Source organism: Belonocnema kinseyi, chromosome 9, assembly GCF_010883055.1.
Source record: "Belonocnema kinseyi isolate 2016_QV_RU_SX_M_011 chromosome 9, B_treatae_v1, whole genome shotgun sequence".
NCBI lineage: Eukaryota > Metazoa > Arthropoda > Insecta > Hymenoptera > Cynipidae > Belonocnema > Belonocnema kinseyi.
This window is the reverse complement of record NC_046665.1, coordinates 75,424,838-75,440,494: the sequence shown is the minus strand read 5'-3', so window position 1 is coordinate 75,440,494 and position 15,657 is coordinate 75,424,838. Positions and strand designations below refer to the sequence as shown.

Sequence of the window (15,657 nt, the reverse complement as noted above, 5' to 3'; positions counted from 1 at the left end):
TCCCTTTTAACTTAAAATTTTGTATTCAGTTTCATTTGATAAACGCCTAAAGTAAAATAAAAGCATGCTATTTAATAACAGAGTGCACCCCAAAATGCTCTCAAAACAGGGAGAATAGGGTGGGTTTTCAGGAAAATAGGATATTAATAGGGGAACAAATTCCATCGAATATAAGTAATACTAGGTACCATATTGAATAGTTAAATTTTCTAGCAAAAGGGATGAATTTTCGAAGAAAGAGTTGAGTTTTCAAGCTAGCTAAAAAGTTGAATTTTTTAGAAAATAATTTACTTTTAAACCAGCAAAGAGGAATTTTCAACCAAATAGATAAATTTTGAAAATACAGAAATAAATTTTCAACCAAACAGTCGAATTTAAAACAAAAAAGATTAAACCTTAACGATAAATAGATGAATTTAAAAACAAATCGTAAATACTTTGAGCCAAGAAAGACAAATTTTTTTAAAGCGGGATGAAGTTCCAGTTTCAACGAAATACTTGAAATTTCAGTCAAAAATATTAATTCTCGACGAAACATATAATAGTTCGTATTTGAACAAAAAAGATTAGAATTCTAAATAAAAACAGTCGAATTTAACGAAACAGATTAATTCTCAACGAAAAATGTAATAGTTGATATTTGAAAAAAAATTTAATTTTAAGTGAAAAAACAGTTGAATGCAACAAAAAAAAAATAATTTTTAACAAAATAGATGAATCTGCAACCAAACAATCTTTAATCTTTTAATACAAAAAAATGATTCATTCAGAGCCAAAAAGGTGAATTCTCTATAAAATAGTTGAATATTCTACCTAAAAACATAAACTTTAAACCATAAGTTTAACTATACAAACCAAATGGTTGATTTTTCTAATTTCTTCAAAAATCGTCCGAAAATCTTATGCTCCCAATCCCCTGTCAGTGTAACGTAATATTCTAACGGCTCCTGATAGATTAAAAAAAAGTCTAGAGACTAAGCAAATATTAAAACCAAAGTAATTCTAATGTTTGTTTTAACCACAGAAAGCCGTTGGTGTGAATTTTTTCCATCTCACCTTGAATAATGAAAATTTACAATGCTTCAGCTGTTTTCGTATCTCATTTTTATTGAAACTCAAAAATTCCGACTTCGGCATTCTTTTGAGGCTCGGCGTTGCACAGTGAGAAGCAAGCAGCGCTTTGAAATAACTTTGCGGTAGAAAAGTTTATGTGGAAAATCATAAAAGGAAGATATACCGATCGTTGCAAGGTGATAATTGTCCATTATACTTTAGAAATATAGATGGAAGATAGGATTTATTCTGTTAGTTTTGCCATGTCGGAGAACATTCGACCAATGGATGACCTTTTTGTGAAAAAAATGTATGCCGTTCATTAGTGAACCATGAATAATATTCCGCACGCAAGAACGAACGCCATAAGTGGCGTGGCTTTTATAGGACATTTAGTATTCTTAACGCATATCGCATATATGCGTACTCTAACGGAATAATGCGTTTGCCTTACAACCGTTATAATAATCCTTTATTATTTCTTATAATCAATGCTGTCAACCAATATCCATTCTTTTGATACAATATATGCATTTATAAAAAAATTACATGTTCATCATGGTTGCATTCTTATTGTATATTATTTATGATTTATACTCTAATTCGATTTCTTTGGGATGTTACATTAAATTCAAATAATTCAACATTAATATTATTATTACTATTATTGGTATTCAGGTATAATAATCATCGACGGTTTCATTTTGTACCGCGAAAGGTAATAAAATTCTGCGTCTAACAAGCCCAAGTTGAAGGGAAAATGTCAGTTTTGTGAAAAGATAATAAGCCGGATAATAGTCAGCTGATTACCACAAACTGAGATAAACTTTCCGCGATTACTGGCTTATAACGTGCTACCTCTAGCGGAGTCCGCCGGCGATATCTGCGATTCGCCAGGGAAAGTTTACCTGAGTTTACCCTGCTTGACCGATTACCTGCAACATTTCGTACCCTCAGTTTTTTCTGTGAACGTCAAATTATGTTTTTAAAAAATAAGAATAACCCTGGAAATAATCAGGATTTTTAAAACTTCTCCTGCTTATTTTAGAGGTCCATATTATTTTTCTAAATGTATATGAAGTATATTTCACTTTTTACCTTGAGTCTGTCATAGGGTCGAATTTGGTTGTAATTATAAAATTCTTACTTTTTGAATTTTTCCAAATCATGTGGCAGGTACAATAATTATTAGAAATTTTGCGAGTTTTTGTAGCAAAATTTGAATCTAGGGTAAAAATCTAGAGAAAAAAATTATAAAAATATCTTAATCTTAATCTTAATTATTTCTAGACTTAATACAATTTTTCAAAAGAATCGAAATTTGAAGTTTCAACTTGAGCTTATAAGATGCATATTTTATTACCTTAATTATTTACACCATTATCTTTGAGCCATTGCCAAAATCCCTGAATATCTTTTCTGTGCCGATGTTTTGTTTTGGTTATCCGCACATTGAAAGTAGAAGTCGCAAAATATTGTTTAAAAAAGTGTCAAAAGAGCGTTTTGTAAAAACCAATAGAGAAAATTTCAGGGATTTTGGCAACAGCTCAAAGATAAGGGTGTAAATAATTTCCACTGATACTGTATCTTCAGGTATTTTTAAAATCGGGTTAAAAATCTGATATTTTAAGACTGACATTATTTAAATAATTAATTTTTTATAAAAATGTTACTTTGAAGGAATCGAAACTAAATTCGAAATTATAACAAAATAATAAATAATCATATAAATAAAGTTGTAAAATTTTTAAAATGTAACTATTTTCAAATTGAAAGCATTCTATAGGTAAAACAATTTTAATTTTAAGGCCTTGAACATTATTCAACTGTTTTTAACTCAAAATAAGAATAATTTTTGGTTGAAATATAAAAGCTATCACATTTTTGGTTAAGAATTCATCTTTTTAGTTGCAAATTCAAATACTTGGTTAAAAGTTCAACTACTTTGTTAAAATTTTTTTTATTGTATTCTGGGTAGTAAATGCAACTATTTTTACAGAATATTCAACTAAAATCAACATTTTTGTAAAAAATTCATATTTCAGGGTTAAAATTTCAACTTTTTTATAGAAAACTTCCTTTATCTTTGTTGTTTAAAAATTCAATATTTAGATCGACATTTTTCATTTCTTAACCAACAAGTTTTTTTGGTTAAATTAAATTTATGATTTTAAATTAAATATCAACTATTATATTTTTCGTTATGGATTCATCTCTTTCGGTGGAATATTCAACTACTTGCTTAAAAGTTGATCTACTTTGTTTAAAATTAATTTATTTTTTGCTGAATCTTCATCATTTTAGTTGAAAATTCATCTCTTCAGTTGAAAATTTATCAATATTCTTCAAAATTCGTCTTTTTTGATTGGAAATTCAAAAATTGAAGTAGAAAATTAAACTATTTGGTCAAAAATTAAGTTTTTTGTTTAGAATTAATATTTTTAAGTTGAAATTTCAATTGTTTCACACAACATTCATTTTTTTTCTTGATAAGTCATCTCTGCAGTTAAAAATATATCTACATTTTTCAAAATTTGTCTTTGTGGGTTGGAAATTCAAAAATTTGGGTAGAAAATTCATCTATTTAGTTTAAAATTTAATTTTTTTTTTTCGAATTCATATTTTAGAATTGAAAGTTCAACTGTTTTATACAACTTTTTTATTTGCTTGAAAATTGAATAATTTGTTTGAAATTTTTTTGTTTCTTGACTGTAAAATCTTTTTTGTTACAAAAAAAAACTATTTAATTTAAAATTCTTTCTTTATTATGAGTTGAACTGCTTCTAATTTGCAATATATATATATCGACTATTACATTTTTCGTTGGGAATACATTTTATTGGTTCACAAATTAAACTATTTTGGTAGAAACTTCAACTATTTGGTTGAACGTTCAACTGTTTTGTATAGAAAATTCTTTTTTTGCTTTAAAAATTTAACAATTTGTTTGACATTTTCCCTCTTTCTTAACTAAAAATCTTTTTTGGTCAAAAATTCAACTATTTTAGTGAAAATTTGTCTTCTTTAGAAGAATTCAACCGCTTTGACCTTTTTGTCGTTGTTTATTAAATATCAACTATTACATTTTTTATTAAGAATTCATCGTTTGAGGTTGAAAATTCAACTATTTGGTTAAAAGTTAAACTACTCTGTTAAAAATTCACTTTGTTTGGTCGAAAATTTAATATTGTAGAATATCCCCCGATTTAGAAAAAAAAATGAACTTACTAGATTAAAACAGAGAATAATAAAAGACTGATGATGGTGTGATCTTTATGACGAAATCGAAAATACATCCATCAACTGAACCCATCTCAATAATCAAATATGTCATAAGTCTGAATAAGAACCATATTTCCAATCTTGACCTATGGCTCTTCCTCAATATAAAATATCAAACAGGAATTACTAATATGAATTGAGAAATGTAAGTGTATTAGCGAAGAGAAAAATTGCAATCTCATGATACTTTTCAAGTGGAAATCACATTAGACATCTGCTTCACCTTATACGCAATAGAAACTCCTAAAATACCCGTGACATTTTTACACAAAGTTTTGTAATCGATTGGAATCCTAATGGAAGCTTATCCGCATGAACATAATATATTATGTAATAGTGTAAACTGTAAAGTACAATTGTTATTCAGTTGGGTACTATAGGAATAAGTAGGATCTATGAAGCTTCTAAAGTCATTAAACCTTCAAGTGAGCACGCTATACGATTAAACTCGAGACGCACACGTTTTTCTTCGAGTGCGTACATTTACCTCTCTTGTATTACCTCCGTGCACGAGTGATGAATGTAGACAACTTTACTATTATTAGACCATAATATGTGCGCAACTAATAGATTATCATTTATATTTTAAAACAATGTTTTGACATTTCTTCTTATATATAAAATCGCATACATAGCATTACTTTCTTGAACATTATTGTATGATTTATATAAAAAAACAATTATTTTAATACTAATGTTTTAATAGCTATAAAAGGAAAAAAAGAAATAACTGCGAAGGTTCGGGGTGTCCATAAACGAAGTTAGCAACTTAATTGGAGGGGTGGGGGTGGTGAAAGTAACGTTAAGAAATTATAAAATACTTAGTACGTTTTCTGATGATAAATTTGATAAAAGTTTGGAATTTTCAAGAAAGATTGCCCCCCTCCCCACAAAAATTTCAATAATTGTTAGGAAGTTTAAAAATCACTTCCATATTTTATATTTCAGATTCCGCAGTCTTTCCCCTATTCTCCTCTTTTCCAATTTCTTAAGGAATTCTTGTTTTTTTCCTGTCTTCAAGGACCGTCCCCTTTCCCCCCTTTTTTCGTTTTTCGCTGAAATGCGAACTGAATTAATAAAGCTCAATCAGAGAACCCAATTACTTTGTTGAAAAAGCAACTGTCTTGATAAAAAGTTATCTTTTTTTATCAAAAATTGAACCACATGTTTGTAAGTTGAAATATTATGTTAAAAAATAAATTTTTTTGTTGAAAGTTCATCTCTGGTTCAAAAATTCAACTGTTCTATTTTTAGAAAGTTAACCTTGTTGGTTAAAAGAGTGATCTTTTCGGATGCATGCTGAACTCTTTTGTTGAAAATTCATTTTTACATTCTCATCATTTATGATTGAGAAAGTATTAGAATTGTCCGAAATTTCACACCACAGTTTGACAACGGATCTCCGCGTTTTGTGACCCCCTGACACCGAAAATCAAGTGTTGACGATGGTGCCTATCTATGCCTGTCTGCTGTCCGTCCGTACGAGATATACGTAAAAAATATAAAAGAAGACTTGTAGGATATTTTGTTTCACCCATAAAAAAATGTGAAAAAATTCTACTTTTAGCATAACAACGCGCGATAGGGAAGCATATGTAAAAAAGGGTTGTAGCTTTTTATTGTAAGGTAATTCAGAACATAAATATACATTAAAAAATGTTAATTACGCAGGCAATTCAAGACATGAAGATGCATACAAAGACTGGTTAATAAAAGATATGTTTTCATAAAGTTTCATTTACGCATTCCAAGTGCAAAGAAAAAGTATCAAAGATCGAAGCGCAAGGTAACCCATTATCGAACATGAAGTGCGCGATCCTACAGGCGCGCTCAAACTTGCGAGTGAAGCGACCCGCGTGCAATGAAAATGTGCTCGCGCACATGCATAGTTTCAGATCAAAATTCATATCTTTGGTTGAAAATGTAATTGCAGCCAAACTCGGATATAACGCCCCGGATATATCCCTTCCGAGAATTGATGCCACGCCGCAGTTAAGAGTAACAGGAGCTGCGAAGAGTTTTGCGGTGGCCACACAGACGGGCGCAAACAAAGTGTTTTGATCCGTAGCTGCACTCTATCTGGTTTGTTCCCCACCTCCTTCGGTCCCAAAACTGGCGTTATTTCAAAGTTTGACTATATTTTTTTTCTTTTTTGTTTGTAGAAATAAAATCGCCTTGCTTTAAACATTCATCCTTTTTGGTTTAAAACGCAACTGTTTTTTATTTCAAATTGAAATCTTTTTGGTTGAAATATCAACTTAAACTTAAACTACTTTACAAAAAATTTATTTTGTTGATTGACAATTCATCGTTTTAGTTTAAAACTCATACTGTCAGGCTAGAAAATTAACTTTTTGTTGGAAAATCATATTATCGGATTGAAAATCCAATTGTTTTGTAGAAAATTCATCACTTTTGTTAGACAATCTTTCATGGTTGAAATTTCAATCTTAAACTTGGCTATTACTTGAAAATATTATTAAAAAGTTATATTTAAAGTAACATTTAATGATAAAAACCACTTATTTTTAGCATGTTATAATAGCAAATATAAATTACATTCAATAAACTTAAATAAAAGGCAAGAAAATTGGCATCACGATTACTGGGACATTTGCCTTAATCCCCTATTTTAATTAAAAATCATTCTATTTCTTCTATTTAAAGAGAATTTTGGGCTTCGTTACTTTTATGGGGTAACCAAGTTTAAAGACGGTCCCTGAGAAAAACATACATAAGAATAACAAATTAGAAGAGGTAAAAATACAAAAACTGACAAAGATATTTGGAAGTACATAAACAAACAAAGGAAGAAAAGATCAAGCATAAGTAGTAAAATAAAGATAGAAGATTGGACAGACGACTTCATGGACCACTCACATTAGAAGGAACGGAATCTCATTTACAAGAATTTAAGATAAAAGAGATAAACTACGGAGAAAATTCAAATGTAATAAATAAATAAGAATCGAATGTAAATAATGAAGATACGAATTGAATTTTGAAACTATAGAAAATTGCCGCGATTAAACTCGATACTCGAGATGCACACATTTTTTCTCGGGTACGTACATTTACCTCTTGTATTGCCTATCTGCAAGAGTGATGAATGTAGCTAACTTAGCTATTATTATGCACATTTCTATTGCACGCACCGACTGCCTCGTGCACGACTCTGACTACTTGCTGAGTTATGCTCTGGCGAAATCTCCCACAATGCACCAGAGTTGAAAGAAATTAGTACAGATTTCTTTACCGGGATTTAAGTATTTCCTTCCGACTCATACAATTTCAGAAACTTAAAGATTTTCTTGGGAAATGTACATTTCGCACAAGTTTAGAGGTTATTATTAGTGTCAAGAAGAAATTAATTTTTTCTCTCACTATAAGCATTTTGATTTGAGAAATTTTGTTTGAAAGAAAATTTCAAATTTGGCTGAATACAGGAAAGCTTATTCAAATACACTACCGAAATGATCTACTCAACTTTTTCTGAGCTGATGCTAAAGTGGATTAATTTTTTAATTCTTCAGCGCCCATGTGAGATTTTATTATGTTTAAATTGTGCATTTTTATTAATTATTCATTTAGAATGTAAATGAAAGCGGGGCTTTAGAACCCAGGCTAAAATAGTAATCCGATAATTGAATTATTTAAATAAAACAAGAACTCAGACTAGCTAGTATTTACAAGTTGGTACGTCATTTTTTTCATTTCAAATTTTCAATTTTTTCAATTTCACTTAAAATTGAATACCAAAAACTGTACAAAAACAAAAATTACCATAATTTTTGTACTCATAGGGAATTTTGATCAATTTCTCAAAAGTCAACATTTTGTATATGCAAAATTGTAGTTCGATAATATAATTATAAATAATACTAAAACTTATTAAAATTTGATAAAGGTTTTAAAAAGCTTCGTGAGTCTTTACACATTCTTAAAATTTTGCGAACTTTTTTAAAATCCTAACAATTTTTAACAATTTTTTATTTATTAACAAGAAATTTAAACAATCTTAATTATTTCCAGAGTTTTTCCAATATTACGACATGAAAATTTGACATTTTTTGCAATATCTTTACATAAAACTGATATTTTGACTTCAAAATGGTCTTATTATACGCAGGATTGTATAACTATTCGCGGTATTAAGAGGGGGGGAAATTCACGTTAACAGTATAAAAATTACGAAACTTCACCATCAACTGAAAAAAGGCATGATTATTTCGGTTGGTCCTGTAAATAATATGGAACGTATTTAAATAGATTTAAACGAAGTGTCTGGGGGTCCAAAAACACCTACAATATTTTCTCAACTCTCAACGAATTTCGAAGAACCTAGCCACCCTTTCCAATTTCCCTGGGTTAACTGAAAATATTTGTTCTACGCTCACCGAATTTCGGTGCGCCTAGACACGGCCACATTTAAAAGGATTTAAATAAATTTTCTAAAATGCAATTTCAAAGATAGAAATCTTGATTACGTCAGTGATACATTGATTTATGATCATTTGTACTACATTTAGCTACTCACTCAATACTGTTAATTAAATTACTTCATGAGTCGACACTTCAACGATTACAATTGTAAGATTCAAACTTATACATTTTAAATTGAAACATTCAACATTAGATATACATTTATTTTTATTTCAGCGGTTAAAATATTATAATAAATTTAAATTAACAGAAAATAAAACTAGATTAAAGAATTCTAAATTGAAAGCCTTATATAAGGACTGTAAATATTTATTGAAAAATTTCAAAATCGAAAATAGTTTCAAATTCAAGCATAAAAAATTGAAGGACATTTTCACTTTAAATTTCTAAAAATTCTAAAATCCCTAAAATGCAGTTTAAAAATTGCACATTAAAAATATAATAAATCAAATATTTGCTGAATGTATAACAGTTTATTAAAATAAATAACATTTAAAGAGGTTCCGAAGAAATGTTATAAAATGCAACTTCATAGATAACAATCCTTTTTTAAATCACAGATATATTGATTAATGATCGTTCGACATATTTATTCATTCGTAAGTGTTGATGAATCTGATTCATGAATCGATATATGATCGAGGAATTGAGAAATCTTGAAACCTTATACATAAATCATAGATTTGGAAACACTGCACTTTGGCTTTCTAAAATTTACTATCTACATATTTTGTTTACCATTATCATTTATTTTCAACTGAAGCATCAAAATTATATAAAATATAACGCAAACACTTTACCATTTAAGCCACACTGCCTTCAACAGTTTATATATACAAGAAGTTATCGAAGAATTTTGCAGATTTTTAGTAATACAAAATTAATTCCTAATCTGAATTAAGAAATAAGTCAGAATTAATTAGTTTGTGCTTTTCGAACTCCCCACCTTAGTCTGTAAAAAGCATTGAAAAATTGTAATTAATTTAGTACCGACTGAGAAAAGTTTTCAACTTGACCGTTAGCAAAATATATACTTTAGGCGATAATTTTTGTTTAATAAATTCCTATTTTCAAAAAAACAATTTTAAAATCTACAGGAATGACGAAAGAATTTCTCAGAGTTATCAAATTTGGTTTCTGATGTATTTTTACCAGCAGAGAAGCCAAAAATACCTTAAAAAATTCTTTCGTCATTCCTGTAGATTTTAACATTGTTTTTTGAAAAAAGGGGTTAATTAAATATAAGTTCTGTTTTGATAACGCTAATAAAAAAACTGAAGAAACTGAGACATTTTAAAACTTCCAAAAAGATTTTTAAAAAATGACGTATACGGAAATATCAAAACTATGAAAATAAGAATTTTTTAAGCATATTATGCTAACAATCGATTAGAAGAGTTTCGTCAATTGCCACCAAATTATTTATATTTTTCAGGGCTACTATGAATTATTTTGTCAATGTCCTGATACATTAATTTTTCACATAGTTCCAATTTCGATTTCCATAATTTAATTTTTTCGTCCTACTCTACTGCATAAATTAGAAAATTAGTATCCATTACCATTATTAGGTTTTGAAAACATACAAGTGCTTACTTGTTGCACTATTATTCTACTTTACAATTTACAGTTTCTAGTAATTCTAACATGTTCATAAAATGTGGATTCACGCGAATATTATACATCTAGAGAGCCTCAAAGGAGAGTTCAGGCATGGGGTACTCCAATTCTGATTGGTGTCTCTGTACCGGAACTAGTTGACCTTTTATGAATTTTGATTGGCTTGAGTTGGCGTGATGTTCAAATCACATTTTATTTTGCAAGATAATTTAATATAGAATAGAAACAACAGTACTCTCACGAACATTATAAATTATTGGGGAGGTTAGTTACTAAGGTTAGGGAAAAATAATATTTACTTTGAAAAACATAAAATACTTCAAAACTTTTATAAACAAAATCATTAATAAAAAATAACACTGTTCAAACTATTCCCGCCCCATGAAAACACCAAAGTTCTGGTGCAGCGGCGAACATTGGAAGGGGAATCGTTTCTCAATTCTCACTAAATGATCTCCAATTACGTCTGTTTATAAAATTTCAAAAATTATGGAATCGAAATATAAACATCCTCTAGTAAAATTTTCCAGTATAAAAACAGGGAAGAAGAATGCATAGCTTGACATTGTTGACACTGTTTACACACACTTTCTACGTGCCACTTCACTTATTTTTCCGGTTTCTGGAAGTATTTACCAGCCTTCACATTTCCCACAAACCATAAAGACTAGAACAAGTAATTAAAAATATTAAACTCTCAAAATACTGACTTTCTCACCAAGTAGGACAAAATCATCACTTCTCATTAAAGATCATATCAGAAAAGAAAAAATTCCAGAATCAATGTAGGAAAACAATATAAGACCAATTTTCAATCCAAACATTCAATTACCTTAAGAATTAATAATCAACAAACTATAATCAAAGCGATTATTCAAAAATTAGTCAAAAAAGCCTATATAAAACGGATAGTTGACAGCTGGTTTACAAGTCTATAATTAAATTCTAGATTGAATGAATCGTTCTGGATCATTCATCATCTGGAATTCATTGATCGAATCCGAGGCCTCATAAAAATGTCCAAAGTAGGCCAGACTAGACGAAAAAAGTTGTTTGAAAACCTCGAATCAAGAAGAAATATCTTAAAGAAACTTCAAGATCTAAATTGAGAGAAAGATTTACCTTATATAAGGGATTCTCTATAGATTAAGGTCACATTTGATAGGAACAATTTTGTTGGCAAACCATATTTTTAAATATATGTTTTTATCCAAAATACTCATTGGTGCTTGAATAAGTAATTTTTAATGTATTTAAACTTAAAAATATTTCTTTCATCAATTTTTAAAACGTTTTTTGTAAAACTTGTCTTTCATTTTTAAGAATCTGCAGTAGTGATTCGATTTCCATAAAAATGAGTCTTATATCTTTTTGGGATCGCTGAATCTGAATTTGATAACAGAAATGTCAAATAAAAGTTAGCTAATTCAATAATTATGGCGACATAAAATGTAAAAAATGGTCTCAATTTTATGAAAATAGGTATCCTAAGGTTTTTGGGAAATTTAAATGTAGTAGTAGAATTTTTAAATTCAAGATGACTGATTCAATGCGTGAATTAAGAATCAAAAATATGTATTTTGAAGATTAATAATTAAAATTTATTCAATTGTTAAGAATTAAATTCTAAAGGTATGTATATAATCTTGAACATTTTTTTATAGTTCAATTTAAAAAATTTACAATTGAAAATTCTTCAATGTTAACAATATACAACTCAAAATTCTTCAATTTTTAAGATTTTCAATTGAGGATTCATTAATTCGGAATGTTTATAGGTTTAAATGATGTAATTCTTTATGATTGCTTTTTTTGGTGAAATAGGCAGTTCAGTTTTAAAGACTTACAATGGAAAATTCTCAAAGTTTAAATATTTGGAATTGAAGACTTCAATATTTGATGAGTTTAATTTCGAATAAGTATATAGAATTGAAAATTATTCCATTTTCAGGATTTCTATTTTAAAGGAGGGCAACTTTGAATGCTTTTTTGGAACAATTTAATTTTGAAGATTTAAAATTGAAAATGATTAAATTTTGACTTAAGTCATCAAAGACACACGCATAGATATTGGTTAAAAGACAACAAAAAATCGCTAAAAACTCATCAAATTACCATCGGACATGCGAGAAAAACAAAATTACAGAGAAACTTCTAAACAACTGAAGAAAAACATTCGCACAGATATAACTGGATATTACACCGGGAAGCAAACGTGAGCTTTGTAAGGAGAAGCACCCATCTCCCTTGGGTAGAAAGAATTTTCAAGCCTTTTTTGCAAACCTCCACTTTTCCCTGGTCCTGTATGATTTTACTCTCTTGATTCCCCGACTATGAGCAGAGGCTCGCCTCGAGGTCGCATTACACACAGAATACGTATGTAGCACATCGCTATGGAATTACGGTGCGAAGCGAGCCGGCCATTGACTCGTAACGGAACGGTACCGGCTCATGGATGAATCGCGTCATTTTTCGATTCGATTCTTTCAGGTTTTCGACACCAAACGATGTGATGGGAGTGATTACTCAGACCCTGTTGCTCAAACTAAATATAAAGGATAAGGTTTCATTCGAACCTGAAACATCCTACCAAACCATCTTCCATAATCCACAGCACAATAAAGATGAAAAGTTATAAAATGTCAGCTGTCACAAGTCTCCCAACAAATTCAAGGAATAAAACGAGACTAAAAACTAATAAAACAAATGTTTAAATGTTATAAATTAAGAACAATACTTCAGAGCGAAAATTCAACCGCAACCCCAACCGATTAAACAAAAAACAACAAAATAAGGACAACTTTAAAATGCATGATTCACAAGTACTTTCATTTATTTATTAATTATCTACAAATTTCTCTGCTTTCTTTCAGAAAGTAAAATACAAACCGCATCGCAATCCGATAGAATGCAAAAAAAATAATAATAAGAAAGCGGTTTCCTTCTTACTGGAAGACGTGAAAACAGTTTAATTCTATCGGGTTTGAAAACGGCCTTGAAAGAACATAATCTAATAGTCGTTGACAGCCGCTGAAAGATGTCACCGTTTCTTTTTAGTATCAACACTTATTCTTACGTGCCACTGTCATGTTGATAAGGGGAATGTGTCGGGGTAAAAAGTGTAAAGTAACACTTTCTATGCCATTAGGTTATTTCACAATCAATAGCTGTCAATACAAAATGTATTATGGCCAAGTAAGCAAGAACTGGGCTCATGAAATGTGTGTTGTGAACTGGCAATCGACAAATTTCGTCTGTATTATTTGGGAAAGAGACAATGAATAAGTCTCTAAGCATATCAATTGTCTAAATACGTATATTATTTTATTTATATATACTGTGAGATCTTTCTGTATAATTTGCAATAAGATTTTGTTTTATTTATGTTGGTACTTTTTACCCCAACGCTATGAACTTTTCGCCCCACATGTGGAGCAAAAAGTATCATTACATTCGTGGAAATCCCTTTAAATGACTAGAAATTAGTTATGTCCTTGAAATTTGTTGAAATTTTTCTAAATTTTTTGAGAACTCTTGATATCTCTTAAATCTTTTTAAAATTCAGTAAAGTCTTTAAAATCCGTGGACAACTTTTCGAATTTATTAAAATTCTTTAAAATATATTAAAATCTTTTAAAAACCATTAAAATTCCTCGAAATCTCTTAAAATCCTTTATATCATTTGGAAATCCTTTGAAGTTCCGTTAAAGATTCGCGAAAATATTTTAAAATCTCTAGGAATCGGTTAAAATCCTTCAAATTCCGTCAATAATATAGAAATCTCAAGAGATCTCTTTAAATCTTTGAAATCTCTTATAATACATACAAATATTTTAACAGCCATTAAAAACCTCGAAATCCCTTAAAATGATTGATGATATTCGAAAATCCTTTTAAATTCCTTCAAATCTTCGAAATTCCATTAAAATCGCTTGATATTTTTCAAAATTCATAAAGATACTTCTGTTCTTTGACTATTCCGTGATTTATTTTGAAATATTTCGAAAACTATAAACCTGTCTTGAAATCCGCGAAAATAGTTTTTAGTTCCTTAAAATCCGTCGAAATCCTGTAAAATTCAGTAAAATTTCTGAAAATCTGAAATTATACTAGATAATTTCTTAAAACTCTGGAAATTTGCAAAATCTCTTGTAATCCTTTGGAATCATTCGAGACACCCTAAACCATTTGTAATTCCTTGAAATCTTTTGGAATTCCTTCAGATCACCTGAAATCCCTAAAGGCTTTGGAAATCACGTGGAATCATTAAAAACCTTTAAAATATCTCAAAAGCCATTAAAATCCCTTAACACCTCTTTAATTCTTTTGAAATCCCCTGAAATATTTTGAAATCTTATGAAATCTCTTTGAGGCGCTTCCCGCGAGTCTCTATTTCGCCTGATCCACTATACGCCTAAAAGGATGCATTGTTGAACATAATATTTTTACCACATAATCTGAAGACAATTATACCAATTTAGAAAGATTGCTTTTTCTGAAAAATGTTCTCTTTTTTTATGATTGAGAATAGAGTATGTTTTTGCACCTGATACCGGGAACACCGGCAGCCTAGCGTACACAATAGTCCAAACCGGTATAATTGCCTTTATATGATGTGGTAAAAATATTGCGTTCAACAATTCATCCTTTTAGATGTATAGTGGATCAAGCGAAACCGAGAGACCCGTTTGAAGCAATTCCATTAAAACCATCTGATATGCTTCAAAGTTTGTGAAAATACTTCGGTTCTTCTTGAACTCCTTTAAACCCCGTTCAAATCCCGTGACTCATTTTGAAAATTTTCGAAATCTCTCAAAATCCCTTGAAATGGTCCTTATTTCCTTAAAATCCCTAAATCAGTAACAATTATATAAAGCTGAGTAAACTCCTTAATGGCCCTTAAAATATTATAAAATCCCTCGAAAACATTGAAATCTTGAAATATTTTGACATTCCTTGACAACTCATTAAATCCCTAAAAAGTTTAAAAAATATCCTTAAATTCCACAAACATTTTGCGATTCTTTGATATACTTCGTAGACAAAATTTAAGAAATTTAAATTGGATTAAAATCAACTTAAAAATTCTATTTTACGTTTAATAATTAAGTTAATGTGCAGAATTCCTGAAAATAAAGTCAAGAATCCAATGACCAAATTTGGACAACTACCATAAAATGTTCCTATTATAATTTGAAGAAAAAAATAAATAAAAAAAGTTACTATATTGGTTTGATTTTTTATTCAAATGAATAATTG

At 29.3% G+C, this 15,657-nt stretch overlaps 2 protein-coding genes across 3 annotated transcripts in view; one reads left to right on the top strand and one right to left on the bottom strand.

Moving 5' to 3' along the window:
- LOC117180825 (rab3 GTPase-activating protein catalytic subunit) overlaps positions 1-15,657 on the bottom strand; it is a 119,572-nt gene that overhangs the window by 82,562 nt on the left and 21,353 nt on the right. The gene's annotated exons all lie outside the window — the stretch shown is intronic.
- The window catches only part of LOC117180827 (leucine-rich repeat and fibronectin type-III domain-containing protein 2), a 65,435-nt gene that overhangs the window by 37,576 nt on the left and 12,202 nt on the right, over positions 1-15,657 (top strand). The window lies entirely within an intron of this gene.